Below are 8,217 nucleotides of genomic sequence, written 5' to 3' on the forward strand. Positions count from 1 at the left end.
ATTGGGGAGCGGAGAAGAAGGGAGGGGTGCACAGAGCGAGTGAATGTGGGGGAGTGAGCCAGTGTGGGGGCAGCAAGGCCATCTGGACTGTGAAGAGGCTGAAGAAAGGGAGTGTGTGTGTGTGGGTGTGTGTGTGCGTGCGTGCGTGCGTGCGTGCGTGCGTGCGTGTGTGCGCGTGTGAGAGCAGACGGAGCGTGGACGCCGAGGAAGGACGTGCATAGCTTAAACGTAGCCGTCTTGCATGGGTCAATATCACAATAAATTGCTGTTGGTGTCCTCATCAGAATCTCTCAGTCATTATGAAAATAGAGCAGAATCTAGAACTCTTTGGTCTTATTATAAGTTGCCGAACATTTGTACACATACTTGTAAAAATAGTCTCAAAATTTAATGTTATAGTTTATTTAAAGTTGGAATCAACATGATATTGGCACATCCCACACACTCCTCTGTTATCTTCACTGTGTGTAACAAGTGTTTCAATGATACTAAATCAATTTAGTCATTTTTGTAATTGTACTGAACATTTTGCATATCGCTGGAGTCGGGCTGAATCAACACTTTTCAGGAGGCCAGAAAATGTTTGTTGAGCCATCAACACTGCTTCATCAAACAGAGAAAGCCGATGTCAACACTTTACATTGGACAATAGTTTGTAAAAGTAGCAAGCACATGTAGATTGACCAAAAGTATTGATTTGTGAAAAATTATCTCCACATGGGAGGTTTCATATGCTCCAAGAAATCATACTTGAGTTCAAGGAACCAACAATCGTTTTCAGTGACATCACAACCAGCATTTTGTCATTGTTGGATGTTGAAACAGTGGATAACTGCAGAATAAGTTTGTATATATAAATAGCCGTCATATTGTATGTGTAGTTGAATGTTGTCAAGCTTAACATGTCCACTTTGTGAAATATCAACTGATACAAAAAGGTTTTATGAATTCGAAATTTTCAATCTTTGATAACCAGGAGTGTGGCCCGGTGGTCCAGTGGTTAGCGTGTCGACGTCACAGTGCACAGTTCAATTCCAGCTCCGGCCTCCCTGTGTGGAGTTTGCATGTTCTTCCGCGGGCCTGCGTGGGTTTTAACCGGGTACTCCGGTTTCCTCCCACATTCCAAAAACATGCATGGCAGGCTGACTGAACACTCCAAATTGTCCCTAGATGTGAGTGTGAGCACGGATGGTTGGTTGTCTCTGTGTACCCTGCGATTGGCTGGCAACCAGTTCAGGGTATCCCCCGCCTACTGCCCGGAGACAGCTGGGATAGGCTTCAGCACCCCCCGTGACCTCGGGACAATTTAGTGTTAAAATAAATAAATAAATAAATAAATAAATAAATAAATACATAAATCACCCTGAACCTACAATGGCACATAACCTGCATCACAGGAAGTTGTTGGTGGGCAGCAGTCTGCAATTACAGCTAGCGATTGCTAGAAAGCCGTTAATTTTTTTTATTTTCCGACACTTAATATGCTACAAACGTGGGTGCCTGACTCCCTATGTCAGGTCTCCTGGTAAGGTAGTCAGTCAGTGACTTCCTTTTTACAAACTCAGTCTTGCTTGTGTCTAGTTTATGTTTCTGTTTCGTTCATGTTAGGATCTGTTCTGGCCCATGTTTCCTTTGATTCAACAGTACAAACGTTCAAACACAAAAATACAAAATGAGAACACAAGCAAGGAGCTTCAAGTTCCGTTGTAAGTTACCATTGGTGCAAGCTTCCATTGTTGTAAGCTACCATTGGTACAGTCGTGCTTTGAGATACTCGTTCAATTCATTCCCTGACCACAATTTTAATGCTAAACATACAGTCACGACATGGTAACATAGAATTCAAAAGACTTGAACACGTTTTGTCACAAAACATCAGTTGAATGTCCTTTGTGTGTTGGTCTTTCTGATGTTTCCACCTTGGCCACCTGGGGGAAATATAAGATACACTGATGGATATAGTGTTTATTTGGATATCCCAACTCCTTTTGACTCATCAGGATGGCAATAATATTAGCCGTTCTTCACAGACTATAAGCAATATATGACTGATACATTGCCTGTCTTCATGTGTTGCTGCAACTTTGTGTTCAATTAAGTGCTGAAAGAGGGGTCACCAATCTTTTGGAGGCTAAAAGTTGCTTCTTGGATACTGATAAACAAAGGTAGGCGCTCAGTAAATTTTGCCAGTCTGACATTCATCATTCTCCATGAGGCGAGACACCCGTCCGTCATCGTCAGTCCATCATTATTTCAAGATGACCAAATATGTCATCATCAGCCCATCATTATTTTAATCGCACTTCTGCCATCACTAAATTACAGTTTGTCACCACTATTTTAGGACTGTCTTCTTGTTATTCTTGTTCTTCTTCTTTGGCAGCATCAAGAACATACTACTTTCTTCGTCAAACGCATTTGCAGGCCAAGCAGCGTATCTACTCTGGTTAAGGACCACACCTCTTAATGATGTCCACAATCGTTTTAAAGAAAATAAAGGTCCATGACATTACGCTCTTGTCTCTCTCTGTCTCTCTCTCACTCTCTCTCTCTCTCTCTCTCTCTCTCTCTCTCTCTCTCTCTCTAGCAGTCTCGTTCTCTCAATCTATTATATTTATTTATTAATTTCATTGGGACAGTGCACATTAATCAGCACAACAGTGTAAATGCTCCAGAATTTAGCATAAATGCTAGTTTTCATACAGTACATCCAACGTACGCACCAAATATTCTCAACATTTTTTCATGCGCCAAGATATAACAGAAAACCATAACAATAAAGGTTTCCATCTATCCATCCATTTTCAACACCGCTTATCCCGAACAGGGTCACGAAGAGTTGCTGGAACCTATCCCAGCTGACTTCAGGCGGAAGGCAGACTACACGCTGAACTGCGAGCCAGCTAGTCGCAGGGCACATATAGAGACAAATGATCATTCACACCCACATCCACTCCGTCACCGAGTGGGAACCGATCCCACGTTGCCCTCACACAAGTCAGGCGAGTGTACCACTCCACCATCAGCAAAGGTTTATATGCAAATAAATACATACAAGATTAGACTCAAACAAAGATTAGATTTATGCCATCATGGAAATCAGTTGAAGATTAGGGCCCGTGCATACGCAAAGTTGTGACGCGTGACAGTTTGGATATTTGACTTTAATCCCACTTGAAACATCAAGCATAAAGTGTTTTGCGCTTGTAGTAGTCATTCTGACTCATAGACGGTGCATTTGTGATGTGCGTCATGGATGTGATTTATGAGACGACTCTATCAATTGGCGACTTCAAGAACCCATCCGCTCATTACCCCCAAACTTTTCTACCTCCGCCCTCCTCGATGGACTTCCTGGTGGTAGTTCCTAGCATACAAACAGAGGAGCGAGGACCCAGGAACGTGCAATTAGATGAATTAAATGAGCGCAATGTCAATGCAGTCAGCTCGAAGCAACCCTGGTGGACTGAGATGGTCCAGTTGTGACAATTCTGGTGACGAAAAAACAATTACGTCGTCACTTTTTTAAAGTTTTCTGACATTCTTCATTCGCCTGCAAAATGGATTAACACACCTTCCATCACGACTGACGGATGTCCACTTCTGCTGATCAAAGAGAAGAGCTGCCAAATTACCTTTAATAATGTTATTTCTGTTATAAATGATAAATTATTGATATATAACATGTGAAGACACTAATCATGTTTATGATTTCTCTTTATGTGTCCCTGAAGTCATTTTGACGCTGGTTTAAAAAATGTTTTCACTTTTTTTTCAAACAGATCAGGTTTTTTTGTTTTAAATTTGACCAATAACATTTTTTTTACCATGCATTGTATTTAATTTAAATGATATATCAGATTAAAAAAATCCACCTGTTTCTGACTCTAACCCTCAATTTATAAATAGTATGATATATAGTACTATAGATTATTATAATTAGTAGTAGTAGTTGTTGTCGTAGTAGTAGTAGCAGTAGTATTATCGATCCATCCATCCATCCATTTTCTGATCCGCTTTATTCTCACAAGGGTCGTGGGATGTGCTAGAGCTTACCCCAGCTGTCTTCGGGCAGTAGGCGGGGGACACCCTCAACCGGTTGCCAGCCAATCACAGGGCACACAGAGACGAACATCCTGGAGACAATTCAGTGTTCAATCAGCCTTTTGAGTTTTGTAGTCAGACAAATGTGATGTGACCTGTCCATATAAAAAACATGCCGGTTTGTTGCGTTTTGTGCTGTATTTGAAGATTCGCAAGTGAGTCGCACGCATCAGCTAAAACTGTCCTTGAATGGTCAGTTGACCTCCCACCCTCACCCTCTCCCAACCATTCTGACCCTGTGCATCTCACGGCCTTCCATCCCCCGTTTGTTGTTGGTCAAATCAATAGCCTCCTCAAGACAAGCTCCCCTCCGACATCCCCTGCCCTGCACTTATCACACTCCTTCTCGCCGAGGGGTCATCGGGTCTCACAAGTGTGCGACTTCATGCCGCTCCATCCCTCTCTATACCTCCGACCCACTTTCCCCTTCCTCTCCCATCTGGGTTTTGTCAGTTCCACTGCTGGTCGTGAAGCAGCTTCTGGATGGTGTATTGATCGGGGTTTCTATTCACCTTCACTCCCATCCTCTCGCCTCTTCGCGCTCCCCAGTGTGCTGTAATGCTCCAACCTCTTTGATCGCTGTGTCTGTCTGTCTGTCTGCTGCTTTCGCAAATGTCTCCATTTACTGTAAGCTGCACCATTTGTCTCACTCCCGAGCACACACACACACACAAACACGGTCTTGGAAAGGTATCTCGTTTCCCACAGATGTATTACAAGCAATGACTGTAGTCTCACTTGTAGATCTCATTTAACACATTTGTAACGTTGGCAGTACTTTGTCATGGCGTGTGTGCGTTTGTGTGTGTGTGTGTGTGTGAAACCCACGTCTTTGTGTGCTTTTTTGGACAACTTGCTTATTCCCCTCCAGAACATCAGTGATAAATTAATCGTTATTTTGAAGAAGAAGCATACAAGTGAAGGTTGGTGTTTTCAGACATTTCCATCCAGGCTGTTGACACGTATGCAAGCACAAACAAAACATAGGAGGCAGGGAGGAAAAGTACAGAGAAAATATTTAGAAGAACTGGTGAGGCAAGTGGTGGTAGTGGGTACGGGTGGGGTGGGGGTGGAGGTTCAACAGAGCTAGTGACCTGTGGACACGGGGGCGTTGGGAAACTACCCACCCAAAACAAAGCTGCTGAGTGAACACAAATTAAGTCAAAACATTACAAGTGCCTTACAGGGAAAACAAGCTGCACATGATGCAAAACGTGTGTGTTATCAGCTTTTTTGACCTTTGACCAATTCTCGTGTGTGTGTGTGTGTGTGTGTGTGTGTGTGTGTGTGTGTGTGTGTGTGTGTGTGTGTGTGTGTGAGTGTGCGTGCGCACATGCGCATGTGGGATCAAGACTGAGCCCTACTTTGTGCCCACCCCACCATGCTAACCTTATGCCCTCATCTCATCTGGATGGTTAAGGTCCCCATAGGATATGAACTTTGTCGATGGTGCTTTCAGATAAAGCTATTGGGCCTGTCCTGCTTGGACAATGCAGAATACACCGCAGCAACAGCTGCATTTCACCCACTGACATCAGGCCCCTGATCCAAGCATGAGAGAGAGGTGGGGAAAAAATAGGAGAAGGGGAAGTAAAACAGGCCAAAATCCAGATGTCAGGTAGTGAAGCAGGGCAAGGGACTAGTTGCATGCCAGCTGTGGTTGAACTAAATGCATGTTTAGAATAAGTTGAGATTTAAACATTTCTATAGAGGGAGACGCTCTCATTTCCACAGGTAGGAACCTGCTGACTTCTTTGTTTTGCTGTCTTAGTCACCACACTCAAAATTTATAGTCCTCAATGAACATAGAAACGTGCATGTTTTTGGAATGTGGGAAGAAGCTGGAATTCCCAGAGAAAAGTAACCCAAGTAGAGGGAGAACACGCAAAGTCCACACAAGATGGCCTGGGCCGAGATCTGAAACTGGAAGATCACAGCTGTGAAGCGGACGTGCAAACCAGCCATCTACTGTGCCGCGCTACCCAACATGCAACATTCCCTGCAGAAAACAAGACTTTGCTCAGTGCAAGGTCTGCCAAACTGAGAAGCTTACACATTACAACCTCCTACAAGCATGACCTCCACCCCCAACCTGTCTTCCTCCACCTCTCCCATTCTCCCTCTCTCATCCTTTTATCGGAATCCTGCTCCTGTTCCTCCCCCTCTCCCCCTGCCTTCGATTGCCTCATCTGGCTTTCTTGTTGGTTGCGAGTAAGCAGCTTAAACACCTACATCTATTCTCTTATTCTCGCTCTGCCTGGCATGGTGTGGTTAAGGCAAAGCCAAGAAAGTCCCCTCACACTAGGCCACCCTCAGCCCGACAAGTCGTCATGACCCCCAGACCCGGAGCGTTCGCTCTACGTCTCCCCCCCGCCCCATCATCTTTACTCGCTCAGCTCTGCCATGGTCACCGGTCCCCAATCGTCAAGGTGATTATGACAAAAAAATGAATGACACTCGAGAGACGCGGAGACGGCAGAGATAAGCGAGGAATAAGCACAGTAGGGAGAAAGCGAGGAGGAGATGGTCAATGGAGACGGATGATGTCACAGGAATTTGGATGGATGGATGGATGATAGAGGAACAAATCATGATAGATAGATAGATAGATAGATAGATAGATAGATAGATAGATAGATAGATAGATAGATAGATGGCACAGATAATTTGCTGTGGTGTAGAGTGAGTTCGTGACCCCTTGTGGTCAGCTGGGTCAAATGGAACAGTGGCGGCGGGCCTTAAAAGGTCATCTAAGGGACAGGGGAGGCTTGACAGCGCGGGGCGGCCATGGTGGGAGGACACCGTTAACCCTTTCCCCTGGATGCTTGCCTGCCCTGCCTGCAGTGAGGAGAGAGGAATTGTAGCGAAGGAGAAGAGAAGAGAGGTCACGTCATGGTAGCATAGCAACCAGGTTGGAGTGTGGGCTGAGGCGAGCAACAATATGTAATATTGCTGAGAGGTTAGACAGCTTCGAGGAACCTTTCAAGATGGATGCGGAAAGAGAGGTGCACTTTCTGCACACAAGAGGGGGAGGGAAGCCAACAGAGGGGGTGGGGGTCGTAGAAACGCAGTCGAGGAAAGACAATCGCCAATCCTCCCATCTTCCTCCAACACCCCTCCTCCTCCTCCTCCATCCATCTCTCTTTCGTTCCCTCCTCCTCCCTGCACTCGGAGCATCATTAAAACAAGTGGAGTTGTGTTTGGAGCATGGGGCTACACTGAGACGGTGACCTCCACAACAAGAAGACGTTCTTGCTTCGGGGAAGAGAGGGTCGTTTTGCGCGCCTCTCTCTTTCTCTCTCTCTCCATATGTCTTCTTTTTGAGTTTACTCCTACCATTTGCAGTGGAGTAATTAAGATTGGGAGGGGCTCGGTAAGCAAAGATCGGGATCAAGATGGTAGATATGCAGAAAGGGAGCAGGAGATCACCAGCCTCAGAGGGGGGATTGATTTAGGATTCACAGAATTAATAAACAAAGAGCAGAAGAGGAGCTTCGCATTGCATATATATGCAAACACACATATATACATGTATTCGACAATGTATCAATTGTTTAATTAATTGGCAACTATTTTGATAAGTAATTAGAACGCTTGTTTCACTTGAAAATAGTGCAAACGATCCAATTCAGCCTCACAGTCAATTCTCTGATCACGGTAGTTCTCCATGAAAGCAAACTGGTTATCTTTGTGTTTCAGCAAAATCAAACATTTGCCAACATATGCTTTCACTTTGGGGAACAATGGTCAACATTTTTGCCACTTTTCTAATAATCATGGATCAAATAAGAAATGAATTACCGGTAATTAATTTGATTTTTCTGCACTGCCAATTTGAAATTTGACCATTTTTTGAATAAAGGGATGGAAAACCCCCCCAAACATGATTCATCGGCGAACCCAAAAAGTAATGGACAGATTTAAGATGATTAAAATACGAGTTAGTTGCAGCCTTAATATGTACAGAATCATATTTATGTATTCTTATGCTAAAAAAGGCAAAGAGCATGAGCGATCAGCTGAGGTCAGTCTTATCAATCCTAACCAGCAGCTTCCAGAGGCATCTTTACATCAGCAGCCACAGAGTCCAGTGGGTGAAACGAGGACAGCGCC

This window comes from Hippocampus comes, unplaced genomic scaffold (assembly GCF_001891065.2).
Source record: "Hippocampus comes isolate QL1 unplaced genomic scaffold, H_comes_QL1_v1.1 scaffold41, whole genome shotgun sequence".
NCBI lineage: Eukaryota > Metazoa > Chordata > Actinopteri > Syngnathiformes > Syngnathidae > Hippocampus > Hippocampus comes.